We start from the raw sequence: 15,610 nt of genomic DNA on the forward strand, positions 1-15,610 counted from the left end.
CAAACTGAGTCTGAATGAGAGGGCTTGGTTCATTATAATCAGATAGCACACTCAGTATTCTAATGAGAAAAGTTGCAGTGGCTGCATGCCTTGAGAAGTATTTAACCTTTGGGGAGTATCTCACCAAAATTGAAATTCCTTCTGCAGGGAGTGCCTACATTGTGACTTGTATCTTAGCACTAGGGATGGGCTTAGGCATGTTCGGATCCTAGTCCCAACCCACCTGAGCAATCGTACCAGGAAGCCGTCACTGCACACCGCCATGCATGAGCAGCCTAGCCAGGTCATGTGTATGTAAAGCCTCACTGCCTATAATCGGCGGTGTGCAGTGACGGCTTCCTGGGGGGATTGCTCAGGTGGGTTGGGACTAGGATCCGATCACGCCTGAGCCCATTCCTACTTAGCACAGACTTCTTGAAAAATCAGTAAAACAATCAAACCAGCAGGGAGTGACATTTTCTGGGGGTGTTCTGATCATCAACAGGTTACCATAATGTATTGAATTTTACAGAAAATTGCAGTGGATGCAGAGTGAAAAGGAAAAGTCATTGTTAATAAAAATAAATTACAACATAGCTTGTGCAGCAACAGTATATGCCACATTGTTTAGTTGCTATATTTTTTTGCATAAAAGGCGGAGTTAGAATTGAATGAACACCAGTGTGACATTACCCCACAGGTGTACTTAAAGACTGCAGACATCACCATTTAGCCTTATAGCTAGTTTGTTAGAGTTTATAGTGTGAAATACAATGAAAAAAAAATTATTTAAACCCAAATATTTCAAGAATAATTACATAGATGGTAAGGTTGAAAAAAAAAAAAAAAAAACCACCAGTCCAACCTGTGGTGTGTGTGTGTGCGCGCATGTGTTTATGTCAATAATTAATTGCATATTCCTGTATGTTGTGATCGTTAAAGTATTTGTAACCCCAATAAAAAAAAAGTCCTGTTCCCTCAGAGCAAGTTAAACAGCACAGTGCTTGTGCTGTCTAATCTGCCCCACTCTAAGCTGTAAAAAACCTGGTTGATCCCGCTGGTTCCTGTGTCCCCCTCTGTGTGCTGACCAAGATAACCATGGCTGCTGAAACCTGATTACTGTGGTCAGTTTATGTGCCTCCATCATCTGCAGCTCTCCTCTCCCCCCCCCCCCCTCCCTGCCTGTCAGCTCCTGTGTGAGACACTGATTTTTTTTTTTTTTTAAACAAAACCTCTAAATATCTTTTTCAGATATAATCAGGCCAGTCACGTGATTTGCGGCCGCTTTCCTATCTGATCCAGTGCTACAACAGGAGGGGCGGAGCAGTAAGCACAGCGGTCACGTGACCTCCCAGGCCAACGTCAGAGGGAGATCTCGGCCCCTCCTGCAGTAGCCCTGGATCAGAGGAATAGAACAGCCGGGAGTCATGTGACCAGCCTGAATATATCCTGAAAAAAAGGGTATTTAGAGGCACTGTGTGCTATCTCTGGATGAAATAGAGGGACTGGCAGTGATTTACATTTTAAATATAACAACCACTTTAAGATGCCCATCTAATAATAGTTTTTTTTTTTTTAACTATCGATGCTCCCTGCTGATACCACTGCTTGTGGAAGAGAATTCCACATCCTTACCACTCTGAAAGTAAAGAACCCTCTATGCCAGTGGTTCTTAACCTTGTTGGAGGTACTGAACCCCACCAGTTTCATATGCGCATTCACCGAACCCTTCTTAATTGGAAATATAAAATATGATTTTTTCAAATTCAAAACATAGGTATATATTTAGGTAACCCTCGAGACTGACTCACCGAACCCCTGGGGTTCGATCGAACCCAGGTTAAGAACCACTGCTCTATACAGATTAAATTTAAACTGCTTCTCTTCCATTTTCATTGAATGGCAACTTGTTTTTTATTTTTTCTCCCGTTAACTTAGGGGTGCACCGATCTGACTTTTCTTGTCCCGATATCGATATCTGGCATTGTGTATCTGCCGATACCGATCCGGAACTACACACATACACAATATGCATGCGGCTGCAGTACAGAGCAAAGCTGCTGCTTCATGTGTACAGCTCCTCCATTCACAGGCGGAATGCATCTGATATCACTCCGCCTGTGAGCCGGACCTATACAGGAAGTAGCGGCTCCCATCCCATACTACTAATGCACCAAGGGACGGCTGAGCCGGGACTCAGCAAAACCGGATCGGCCCGTGGATCGGTTAATGTTACAGATCCCCCGATCCAGCTATTGTGGCAGTATCAGCGCCGATATCCAATCCTAATATCGGATCAGTGCATCCCTACATTAACTAAAAAGGTTTTTTCCCCATGCAAGGGTCACCTGTAATGTATTTGTAGATTGCTATCATATCCTCTTAGATTGTAAGCACTAACAAGCAGGGCCCTCTGATTCCTACTGTATTAAAGTGTATTGTAGTTGTACTGTCTACCCTCAAGTTGTAAAGCACTGCATAAACTGTCGGCGCTATATAAACCCTGTATAAAATATCCCCTCTCAAGCATCTCCTCTCCTCTACAATGCTTGTAGTCTTTCCCCATAGCAGAGATCCTCCAGTCCCTTTATTAGCTTTGCTGCCCTTCTCTGGACTCTCTCCAGTTCCGGCACATCCTTCCTGAGGACCGGTGCCCAGAACTGGACAGCATATTCCAGATGTGGCCGGACCAGAGTCTTGTGGAGTGGGAGAGTTGTTTTATCTCTAAAGTAAATCCCCTTTTAATTGCATGATAATATTCTGTTGGCTTTGCTTGCTGCAGCTTGGCATTGGATGCCATTACTGAGCTTGTCATCTACTAGGACCTTTTCCATCCTGGATTCTCCCAGGAGGTTCTCCCCCTAGTGAGTAGCTTGTACTTTTTGCACTTAAATGCATTACCCTAAGTTTTTCAACAATAAACCTCATTTGCCATGTAGTTGCCCACCCTAATATAAAGTTTTTTTTTTTTTTTTTATTATTGCAAACAATTTGAAATTGCAAGTTGAAAAAAAATGCATGCATAATTGCAAATATTGAGTTTCTTGTAGTTTTCCTAAAACATTTCCCAGCTACTGTGCAGACATAGCAGGGAGACCTAGGATTCTCTATGACCTCTTAGTTTGAGCTTTGAAAACTGCACAGCTCAGGTCATAGAAAGAATGTTGTCACAAATGAAAAATCTAATCATGTGTAGCCAGCCTATAGTAGAATTCCAGGCTAAACCTAACTACTCCTAAAAATTCTTCTCCCCATCCTAACCCCAATGCTGACTAACAGGTGTAGGAAAGAAGGATATACTTACTTGTTTTCACCCCAGTACAGTCATGTAATGTTGAGGAGAGCTCTGACAGCTGATTGGAGGGAAGGGAGACACCCCCTTCACACAGCACACAGGAACAGAGCTGAAGCTGTCAATCAGCTGGAGTTCCCTCCCCCGTCACCTTTTTTCTCTTGGTGTCAGGAAAACTTGTCAGAAGCAACTCATGCTGATAGCAAAGGAATGAAGCAGCAGTCAGAAATGACACTTAATGCTCTTAATAGAGACAAGTCCACACTATAGAGGGATATGTTTTGTTCATTTTTCATGTCTGAAGTTTACAACCACTTTAAATTGAAACTAAAAAGGACTAAAATTATATTCAAGTATGTATTCTTAACTCAAAAAAGTCCCTTCCATTTCCCTCAAATTCCATTTTTTTTGGGTGCTGTGATCCCACTTCTCTATGGTCCCACTGTATATAGCAGCATAGCCACCCTCTCTTGCTAACTCATAAGATGAACTGTGAGCTATGGGATGTGTAGTGTGCAGCATAGAGCAGTGTATATGACCACAACTAATGTGCACTGCTCATTCCAAACAAGCAGAAGTTAGGGGGAAATTAAGAGGTTCTGGAGCACATGAAGGGCAAGGTAGAGAAACATAATTTTGGAAAAAATAGATTACAGGCCACGGACTCGTATCTAAGCCCTTACTAGTACTTGGTGTGTTGACTGGACTTATCTTCTTTTGCTTTATTTTCACCAAGTAATAAAGCAAATAGCACACTTGCTGTTCATGGGTGGCTACATCACCCTCCATGGTATATCTGGAAGGTGCCATGGTTGTCACCCTATTCTGATATGGACTACAAACATGTTTGTATCACTTCATCTCCGTTACATGGGGCAGAGCAATTAGAAGATAGCTTTATAGTTTCATAAGACATCAGTACAGCCTGTGTGAGTGTGCATGTATTTATGTCTCTACCAATTCCCATATCCCTGTATATTTCATTCCCTAAGATGCCCCTCTAAGAGCTTTTTGAAGTTATTAACACTCTTCGCTGAGACCACCAACTGTGGAAGGGAGTTTCAACCTCTTTACCGCTCTGACAGTAAAGAATCGTCTGCGCAGTTTTCGATTAAACTGCTTCTCATCCAACTTCTGTGTCTTCATGTTCTTCAGTGCAGCTCACAGGAAGTGACAAGGACACCGCATTTGTGACAAGAGCAACAGGTATTTTCTGTATTTGCTGAAAATGTTTTAGCTTGGAAAAAGAAAAAAAAAAAAAAAAGGGCACCCAACACATCCAAGGACCGCAAGCTGCAAAATATTGCATTTTGCTCTTGGATTTAGTTATCCTTTAAGTAATGGATGTGCATGGGTTAATTTCTTTTTGAAGAATAAGGATATAATTTAATGCAAAACAAAAATAGGAATGCTTTTCACATAATACTCTGGTGCTTCTGTGTTTTAGTCAATAATCACATAAGGAATTCTATGCTTCTAAACCAAGTCCACAATGAATGAAATATTTACAATACAGAGCTCAGGTGCTGAGTATTGTATTACTCAGGGAAATGCAATAATTACTAATACGTGGAAATGCCAGTATCATGCATTCTAGGGACACACACGGGGCTTCTATTCCTCTGCGGATGACCCAAATCTAAGTTTACCAGCCATCTTCCTGCCTTTTTATGTCAGTGTTAACAAAGCAAACAGTACATCCAGCTGAATAAAGAGCGGATGACAGCCATTGTCCCTGTAGGTACCGGCTTCTGAAATGGGAGGAGCTAATCAACCGGCAAGACAAAGTCAAGGGGAAGCGACAATGAGAATCCATGCACTAGACGGAGGTGTAATGTAAGCATTAGAAATAAAACCCATGCATCTGATATTCATGTCATCTTACCATACGACCCCGGCAGCAGCTAAGACACTGCATGGTGGTCATGGTCACAAGGAGAACAATCTGCAAAAAAAAAAAAAAAAATAATAATAATAAATATTGATAATCCAGCAGGCAAATCTTAGTAAATGTAGTAATGCCTAAAACAAAAAACTAGGTAACAGCACAAAAAAAATATATATATATATATATATAAATATGACAATAATAATAAAAATAATGGGAAGTCTTAAAAAAATGCAGTTATGCCTGATTCAAAAAAAAAAAATAATAATAATTAGGTTACAGAGCAGAAAATAAAAATCACAAAAATAATTCTAATCAGGGTGGTCAATCTGGCAATTCTTTAAAAAAATCAGCTATACCCAATATAAAAAAGAGGTTATAGAAAAAGAAAATTCTGATATTGCAGAGCTGGAGATTTTATTATATTCCCCGGTGATTGTCAGCCTAATAGAAAAGATAGAGTATTCCATGTCCTGAATGCTTAACAGACATGAGCCCCCCCCCCAATGTCCTTGCAGAGCTCGATCTATTAATAGCCATCTTCACAACTTTAAAGTGCACCTAGTGATTCATAGACTGAACCAGACAAAGACAGAAAAATCCCCAAGAAATATTTACATCTCCATAACCCAGTGCCGTCACTGACCCCTTCACCTGAAACAATAACCCAATTTTTTCACACCGCCGGATATTTTTGGAAATGCCATTCTGCACAGCCTGTGCCTGATGGCAGCAGCAGGAACCAAAAGCCGGTCAATCCATCATGCCGGCATTTTTCTGGGAACCCAAATCCTCCTATACCAAGACTCCTACACCAGGGGGATATCTGACAACAGCTAACAACAATAACCATTTCTACATCACGTTTCCTGCAATATCATGCAATGTGTACATACAAGAGAAATGCAATATAACAATTTCTAGATAATAAAAAAGTTGTGAACCTTTTTTTTTGCTGCATAGCAATCTATAAAATCCAATAGGATGTGCTGTAAATGTACAGCCAGCTGATCATTTTTTTTTTTTTTATGGTAATCTACAAAATCCAAGCCTGTTCTTTATCAAGCAATGGAAGAAGATAGCTGGCTGATCCCTTTGAAGATTTTTTTTTTTTTTTGGATTCTACAAAATCCATTGCAATAAATGAATGTATAGGATGTGCAGTAAAGGATAGCCGGCTGGTTAGGATTTTGTTGGGCAATGGATGGCGGTATAGAGAGGCATGGAATGAATGAGGAATACTGTGCTATGGATGTGATCCTGGAGTCCTGGGATTCTAGAAGTGTGTGTAGGTTGAGCTCCTCTGAAGCCGGCGATGATGTCATGCTTTCTGGAACTAGTAGCAGGCACAAGCCATTTTCCTGGAGGAGCTGGCAATGCAGCAAGGAGCCCGCTTAGAGGAAGGAAACACAAAGAGAAATGTGTGGAAGGAAGGGGTCAGTCATACTTACAGGCTGCAGGGTCCCTGCTCTCTGCCTCCACTCCCTGTCCTGCCTTCTACATAGTTAGCAGAGAGGTGGCTTTAAGGAGGGGGGCATTGTGTTCTCTCCTGCAGACTTCCAGGAAGAAGTGCAGCCCTGGAATAGGGGGGAGTGTGTGAGAGAGAGAAGCACTGCTCCAGCCTAGGACCTACAGTCTCAATTAATGAGCTAATTTGGACGGTCTCTGGCCCAATTCCCAGAGCCCCGGCGTATGCTGCTGCAGAGCCAGACTGCTTAGTCTGCAATAATCTGCAACTCAAAGTCCCCCCACTGTCTGGCAGCCAGAGCCCTTCAGCCAATGGCAAAGCGCGGCCCCGCCTGCAGTCCCGCCCTTCCCGGGGTGTAGCCCCTCCTCCTTGCTGCGGGTGGGATCCCCGAGCCCCCCCCCCCCTCCACTAATGCATAGCTCAGTCCTCGCATGATCCCTGCTGCCTCCATTCTGCAGACGGGGACCGGCCTCCCCCCGCCCCCTCTCCCAGCTCTTCTCCGGAAGGGGATTGGTGGTGTGAGCCGTCGGTCAGCGTTGGTAGGCGCGGCCTGTTCTTCCCTAGCTACAAATAGAGCGGGCGAGGATTGGTGGATTTCCTAGTCATTGAACCCCGGGCGAGCTGCTGTGTGGACGTGGCTGTATGCCAGGCGCGGGAGGGCGGGGCGGAATGCTGTAACTGGAAACCTGCAGCAGAGGTCGTCTGAGGCAACCAGGACAGAGACGTGCTATTGCTGCCTTCCTTTTTTGTGCATATGTGATGAGGAGAGCACAGGGCTGTGCTGCAAGTGTCTGTGCCGGGGAGTAACCCTCTCATGGCCAGAGTCACCCGCTCATGGCCAGAGTCACCCTACTGAATGCCCATAGGGCGACCCTTCATTAGTATTGTATGGGCTATGACTTTAGCCGGGCCATTAGCAGGGGGGCTGCATACCATTAACCCTTTCATGCCCTTCAACGGGGTTTACCCTTTCAGGGGATAGTAGTTACTGCTAGTTTATCATGACTGTTACTACGTGTGTGCAATATATATATATATAATATGACTGTTACTATGTGTGTGCAATATATATATATATATATATATATAATATGACTGTTACTACGTGTGTGCAATATATATATATATATATATATATATATATATATATATATATATATATATATATTATGACTGTTCCTACGTGTGTGTGCAAAATATATATATTATATGCATTACACACAGGGTGATATATTTCAAGCATTTCTTTTAATTTTGGTGATTATGGCTTACAGCTAGTGACAACCCCAAAATTCAGTATTAGAATATTATATAGGACTAATTAAAAAAAGAAAAAACTTAATACAGAAATGTTGGCTTACTGAAAATGTACAGTATAGTATGCCCTCAATATTTGGTCGGGGCTCCTTTTGCATGAATTTCTGCATCAATGCCGCGCGGCATGGAGAGGCGATCAGCCTGTGGTACTGCTGAGGTGTTATGGAAGCTCAGGTTGCTTTGATAACCGCTTTGCATTGTTGGGTCTGGTGTCTCTCATCTTCCTCTTGACAATGCCCCACAGATTCTCTATGGGGATTAGGTCAGGTGAGTTTGCTGGCTAAATCAAGCACAGTGATACCATGATCAGGTATTGGTAGTTTTGGCAGTGTGGGCAGGTGCCAAGTCCTGCTGGAAAATGAAATTGGCATCTACATAAAGCTGTTCAGCAAAGTGAAGCGTGAAGTGCTCTAGAATTTCCTGGTAGAGGGCTGCGTTGACTTTGGACTTGATAAAACACAGTGTACCAACACCAGCAGATGATATGGCTCCCCAAATCGTCATGGACTGTGGAAAATTTAGCATTTCATTTGGAAATCAAGGTCCCAGAGTCTAAAGGAACAGTGTAGAGGCACAGAATCCAAGTTGCATGAGGTCCAGTGTGAAGGTTCCATGATGGTTTTGGGAGCCGTGTCATCTGCTGGTGTTGGTAAAGTACCAATATCTGGTTTAATGATCATGGTATCACTGTGTTTGATTTGCCAGCAAACTCCTCTGACCTAAACCCAATAGAAATCCTGTGGGGTATTGTCAAGGGGAAGATAAGACACCAGACCCAACAATGTAGACCAACTGAAGGGCGCTATCAAAGCAAGCTGGGCTTCCATAACACCTCAGCAGTGCCACAGGCTGATCACCTCCATGCCACGCCGCATTGATGCAGTAATTTATGCAAAAGAAGCCCACGACCAAGTATTGAGTGCATACTATACTGTACATGGACATACTTTTCAGTAAAGCCAACCTTCCTGGATTAGAAATGTTTATTTATTTTTTTTATATTGGTCTTATGTAATATTCTAATTTTCTCATATACAGAATTTTGGGTTTTCACTAGCTGTAAGCCATAAAAAGAAAGAAATGCTTGAAATATATCACTCTGTGTCTAACGCATTTATATAAAATATAGGAGTTTAACTTTTTGAACTGATGAAATAAATTAACTTTTTGATGATATTTAAATTTTTTGAGATGTACCTGTATATAACTATTACAGGTGTGTGTGTAATACAAATATACATCTATAACGTGTATGCACAATATACAGTGTGTGTGTATGTGTATACACTCACTCACATACACTATATCACAAAATAAGGGTATATACAATATTTAAAAGGAAGGGATAAAGATATATGGAAGGGATAATGAAAATTTCTCCTCCTTTCGTCCTCCGACAGTCGCCGCCATCTCCATATTCGTCACAATGGGGTATTAGACTTTGCTCCGAAGGAGTAGCTAGGCAACAGAATATGTTAATATAAAAGCTTTAACACATCCCACCCCCAGGGGGTGGTCCCCTCAGTCAATACCCTCCTACTTCCTGTATCCATACCTCAGTTTCAATGTCTAGCTTGTGAGGAGTAGCTGGATGTTTCTATGCTGGGGCATTTTGTCTCAGCCTTTCTCTTTTTGGATTTTTGTTTGAGTTTTTTCTCTCTCTTTACTTAGCTGTTGTTTTTGTCAGCGTTAGTTAGTTCTTCTGATGAAGAGGATTCGTGCGGGCCGGGTCTCGAGCTGATCCCCCTGGTCGCAGGTTGTGGGTCAGTGGCTTCCCGGCCTGCCATCGAGCGTTCAGCCAGGTAACGCTCCTGGCACAGTGAACGACCCATCCCTGTTCGGTGCAGGGATGATTGGTGAGGTGGCTACCTCACTGGACGCTGTGCGGTTTCTTAACCCCGATTTTGTGCGCCCTGGATGCGACTCTCCCTGCCTCATGTGCAGCGGCTTGTTCGCCTGTGCGGGTTCCCCACGCCATCTAGGAGGTAAGTGTATTTATGTGGGGACCTGTCTGTTTGGGGGGTGTCAGTCTGGGACTGTGTAACCCTGCCTGTGTTCACACTGTTAAATTCCCTATCTCTCTGACTGCATGCTGTGGGCTGCAAGGAGGGGGGGCTGTGCTGCACTGCCTGTGTATGTGTGACTGGCTGTGTGCTGTGGGGCATGATTATATCGTGTTTGGGGCACATTACAGCGACCGCTGCGGTGGTCCGCCATGTTTTTACAACATTATGGTGTTTTTTTAATCACCTCACTGAGGTGGAGAGCGGCGGTTTCGGCGCCAAACGGCGCCATTTTGGCTGCACTCGCTCCGGCCGCATGTTTACACTGATGGCGGCCATTTTCTTGTAGCCTTCCATAGGCTTTCATAGAGCACCCTGCATGTCAGCATTTCCTTTTCTCCTGAGCCACCGATCGAGGCAGAAGCAGCAGCGGTCTCTCCAGGTTTTTACCTCCCTATCCCTGTATCCTTGCCCAAGTTGTACTTTCTCCCTGTGGGGGTCTCATTGTACTTGTGTGTGTGTGCGGTGGGCTGCGCTCGCTGCGCTTTTTAAAGGGGCAGTTAACCCTTTATTCTTCCACATACTTTGGGGCATGGATTCTCAGGAAAGCAAATTTCCTCCCACATTGGTGGGAAGCCAGGGGACTGCTGTTTCCCCCCCAGGGGGGGATTTGGCTGCGATTGTGGCTAGCCTTGCGGCTCAGGTGCAAATGCTGGTGGCTGCTCAATCCTCAAAAAGACCCAGAGTTTCAATTTCCTCTGATTCAGAGGGTGATGGTGACGGGGCTGCTGTGGCTGGGGTCTCCCTATCGGGGTCCCGTTCCTCCCTGGATCTTGTGGGGTCCGAGGTGGAGGCTGAGGTTGAAGGGGTGGATAATTCTCCCCCTGGCTCATCTGAAGAGCTTGCACTCATGGATGAATTGGTTGCTTCTATTAAGCAGACGCTGCACTTGCAGGATGAGCCATGTCCTCCTGCCTTGGCGGCTTATGGGACAAAGAGAAGATGCAAAACATCGCAGGTTTTTCCCTGCACAGATGATTTCCAGAGCGCTGTTAAGGAACAATGGCGTAATATCCGCAAGCCTTTTGCGGTACCCAGTAGGTTCAAACTGCGTTATCCTTTCACGCCCGCTACTGATGAACGTTGGTGCGTGCCGCCTCCGGTGGATCACGCGATAGCGGTTTTGAATAAGTCTACTGCGTGTTCCGGGATGCCACGGACAAGAGGCTGGAGTCTCTTGCCCGTCATACCTATTCTATTATGGGTTCTATGCTGAAAGCTCTGTTTGCCTCCCTTATGGCGGCCCAGGCAGTCGCGAGCTGGACGCAGGTGCTTAGGCGCGTTTTGGTGGCTGATTCTGCCCCATCGGCGACATTGGATATGGTGGATCAAATCCATCAGGGTGTCATGTATTTGTGCGATGCGGACTTGGATATGGTTCCGTTGGCCGCACGTGTACACGGTGTGGCGGTGTTGTCCCGCCGCTTGGTTTGGTTGAAGTGTTGGTCGGTGGACCAATCTTCGCGCAAGACCTTAGCCAATCTGCCCTATGACGGTTCTCGCCTTTTTGGCGAATCCTTGGATACACTGATAAAGGGGATCACGGGGGGTAAGAGCACGCTCTTGCCCCAATCCCACAAGGCTAAGGTGACTCCCGGTAAGAAGCATGCTTCCTTTCGGCCCTCTCAGGGGTCCTTTCGGTCGCACTACAAGGGCAAGCCGTTCAAAGGTCAGGGCTCCCAGAAGAAGCCGTGGACAGGTAAGCAGAAGTCCGGCCAGTCCGGATCCGCTGCCCACAACAGTGCGACCTGAAGGGGCGCCCTCACCCGGTTCTGGGGTGGGGGGACGCTTGCTCGGTTTTCCACAACCATGGCTGTCCCGGGTTCGGGACAGGTGGGTTCAGGAAATCGTTCGATCTGGTTACAAGATCGAGTTTCTCTCTCGGCCGGAGAGCAGATTTTTCCCCTCAAATCTTCAACTGTCTCCGGAGCGTTTGCGGGATCTGCACCTAGCGGTGCGGGACCTGAGGGCTCAGGGAGTGGTGGTTCCGGTGCCTCATCGGGACAGATTTCGGGGGTTCTATTCCAATCTGTTCACCGTGCCCAGGAAGGAGGGCAAGGTACGTCCGATTCTGGACTTAAAAGCTCTGAACCGCTTTGTGCGGGTCCGCAAGTTCCGCATGGAATCTCTGCGGTCGTGGTGGCTGCCCTGGTTCCGGGGGAATTCATGGCCTCCATCGACTTGAAGGATGCGTACCTACACTTCCCCATTTTCGAGGGTCACCAGAGGTACCTTCGATTCGCCATTGCGGAGGATCACTACCAATTCGTGGCGTTACCCTTTGGCCTCGCTTCGGCTCTGCGGGTTTTCACCAAGGTACTTGCACCGCTGCTGGCCTTGTTAAGGGCCCAGGGCATCTCTGTCCTGGGGTACCTGGACGATATTCTGGTTCGGTCTGCGACCAGCCAGGGTCTGGAGTCGGATCTGTCCGTCACGGTGCAGACTCTACGGGAGTTTGGTTGGACGATAAATTATCCAAAGTCGACGCTGTGTCCGTCGGTTCGTATTCCCTATTTGGAGATGATCCTGGACTCGGTCCAGGCGAAGGTCTTCCTACCGGACGACAAACTCCGGACTCTTCAGGGAGAAGTCCAGTCCCTCAGGGACGTTCCGTGCTCATCCCTGCGGAAGTGCATGCGGTGTCTGGGACTGATGGTCTCGGCCTTCGAGGCGATTCCCTTTGCCCAGTTTCACACGAGGGGTCTCCAGGCGGAGATCCTGTCCAGGTGGGACGGGCGTCCGCAATCTCTGGATATCCAGATTTCGTTGAGCCATCGCACCAGAAGGGACCTTCTGTGGTGGCTCCAGTCCCCGGCGGGGTCAGGGGGAAAGTCTTTTCGTCCTCTGTCATGGACGGTGATCACCACGGATGCCAGCCTGTCGGGCTGGGGTGGTGTTCTGGGCGTTCTGTCCGCCCAGGGAACTTGGTCGGAGGAGGAATCCTCCCTTCCGATCAATATTCTGGAGTTGCGTGCGATAAATCTCTGCCTACAAGTTTGGACGGACAGACTGCGTGGCTGTCCGGTTCGGGTTCAGACGGACAATGCCACGGCGGTGGCTTACGTCAATCACCAAGGGGGCACCAGGAGTGCCCGCGCGGCTCGGGACGTGGCCGACATTCTTTCCTGGGCCGAGACTCATGTCCCGGCGATATCGGCGGTACACATTCCGGGGGTGGAGAACTGGCAGGCGGATTATCTGAGCCGCCAGACCCTGGATCAGGGGGAATGGTCTCTCCATCCGGATGTCTTCCAGATGTTGTGCGCGAAGTGGGGTCTTCCGGAGGTGGACCTGTTCGCGTCTCGTCTGAACAACAAGGTTCGTGGCAAGGACGCGCGATCCTTGGGCAGACGCGTCAGACGCGTTGGTAGCCCCGTGGCATCAGTATCGGCTGCTGTATGCGTTTCCGCCGATCCAATTGCTGTCCAGGTTCCTTCGCAGGTTGATCTCGGAACCACACATGGTGATTCTTGTGGCACCGGACTGGCCTCGCCGGTCCTGGTACGCGAACCTCATGAATCTGGCGGTCGACGCTCCTTGGCGTCTACCTCTTCGAGAAGATCTCCTGTCTCAAGGGCCGATATTCCATCCTGCTTTACAGTAGCTGGCTTTGACGGCCTGGCTGTTGAAACCGAGGTCCTGAAGGATAGGGGTCTCTCCCCGGAGGTCATTCACACTTTGATTAACGCGAGGAAGTCTTCCTCGGGGAAGGTCTATCACCGTACTTGGAAGGCCTATTTTGCCTGGTGTGAGTCCAGGGGGTTTTCACCTCGCACTTACTCGGTGTCTAGGGTGTTGTCCTTCCTTCAGACGGGTGTCGACCAGCGTTTGGCGCTGGCTACGGTCAAGGGTCAGGTGTCTGCGCTGGCCGTTCTTTTTCAACGTCCTGTGGCGTCTAACTCTTTGGTTAGTACCTTTGTTCAAGGGGTGTGACATCTGGTCCCTCCTAGGAGGGAACCTTTACCTCCTTGGGACTTGAATCTTGTTCTGTCCGTGCTGCAACATGCTCCCTTTGAACAGATCAGGAAAATCTCGTTGTCCATGTTGTCCAAAAAAGTCGCTTTTTGGTGGCGATCACTTCGGCTCGCAGGGTTTCGGAGCTGGCAGCTTTGTCCTGCAAGTCTCCGTATCTGGTCCTTCATTTAGATAAGGTGGTCTTGCGACCTAACCCTTCTTTTCTTCCGAAGAGAGTTTCGGATTTTCACATCAATGAGGATATTGTCCTGCCTTCGCTCTGCGCGAAGCCCAAACATCCGAAGGAGGTGGAGCTGCATTCCTTGGATATTGTTCGGGCGATTAGGGTTTACCTGAAATCGACTGAATCTTTCCGCAAGTCGGATTCCTTGTTTGTCCTTCCTGAGGGACCTCGGAAGGGCTTGGCTGCGTCGGCCTCTACCATTGCCAAATGGATCAGACAGACTGTGGAACAGGCCTATGCTTTGAAGGGGAAAGTTCCCCCTATGCCTGTGAAGGCGCACTCTACAAGATCTCTGAGTACGTCTTGGGCCTGTCGTCATGGGGCTTCTGTGGCCCAGGTGTGTAAGGCGGCGACTTGGTCGTCCGTTCACACCTTCACAAAATTCTACAGAGTGGATGTTCAGGCATCGGCAGATGCTTCCTTTGGCCGCAAGGTTCTTAGTGCAGCAGTTCCTTAGAGCCTCTTGTATGGGCTCCTTGGCTGTTTTGGGATACATGTTGTTATCCCTGGGTTATTTGTTTTCCTGGGTTTTTGCTTCTGTTGAGCAAGTTTTTTTCTTCTGTTGCCCAGATGGTTTCCTTCCTTTGGTAAGGTTCCTTTCTCTGCTGTGGAGACGGCGTTGCCTTGGGCGCGGCTGCGTTTCCCACCCCTCATGTTTGCACTGCTTTGGGACGTCCCCATTGTGACGAATATGGAGATGGCAGCGACTGTCGGAGGACGTAAGAGAAAACGGAATTTTTGTAAAATCTTACCTGTAAAATTCCTTTCTCTGAGTCCTCCGACAGTCGCCGCTCCCTCCCCTCTTTTGGGGTTGGTTGTATACTCTACTGCTATTCCACTGAAACTGAGGCATGGATACAGGAAGTAGGAGGGTATTGACTGAGGGGACCACCCCCTGGGGTTGAGATGTGTTAAAGCTTTTATATTAACATATTCTGTTGCCTAGCTACTCCTTCTGAGCAAAGTCTAATACCCCATTGTGACGAATATGGAGATGGCGGCGACTGTCGGAGGACTCAGAGAAAGGAATTTTACAGGTAAGATTTTACAAAAATTCCGTTATTTTTGTATAAAGTAGTGATGCGTATAAAAAACAACAAATAAAACTATATAAAATCTTGGTAAAAAATTAATCTGCACGTTGACATATAAAATAATGAATGGTGAATATAAAGTGATATGTGCAATCAATAAAGTGACAATGCCAAAGTGCTGCTGTGTGGAAGTCCAGTGAAATCACCAAGGTTATTAAATAAATAAATTAAATACATTTAAATAGCAAATAAGTCCAAACACAGTCCATAAAGTGCTTATGAAGGAAAAAATCTGTGCTTCATTAAAACCAATGGTGAAGTAATTTTCAAACAGTGATCCGGTGATAAGTGTGGGGTGGGGAAAACACCAT

At 46.6% G+C, this 15,610-nt stretch overlaps 1 long non-coding RNA gene across 1 annotated transcript in view; it reads right to left on the reverse strand.

The window, feature by feature from the left end:
- LOC309552996 overlaps positions 1-5,260 on the reverse strand; it is a 28,094-nt gene extending 22,834 nt beyond the window's left edge. Inside the window, exon 1 of the long non-coding RNA XR_014225143.1 lies at positions 5,157-5,260. This is a non-coding gene — a long non-coding RNA (uncharacterized lncRNA). The remainder of the gene's footprint in view (positions 1-5,156) is intronic.
- Positions 5,261-15,610: the final 10,350 nt, after the last annotated feature.

This window comes from Pelophylax lessonae (assembly GCF_965119305.1).
Source record: "Pelophylax lessonae genome assembly, chromosome: 1".
NCBI classification, from domain to species: domain Eukaryota; kingdom Metazoa; phylum Chordata; class Amphibia; order Anura; family Ranidae; genus Pelophylax; species Pelophylax lessonae.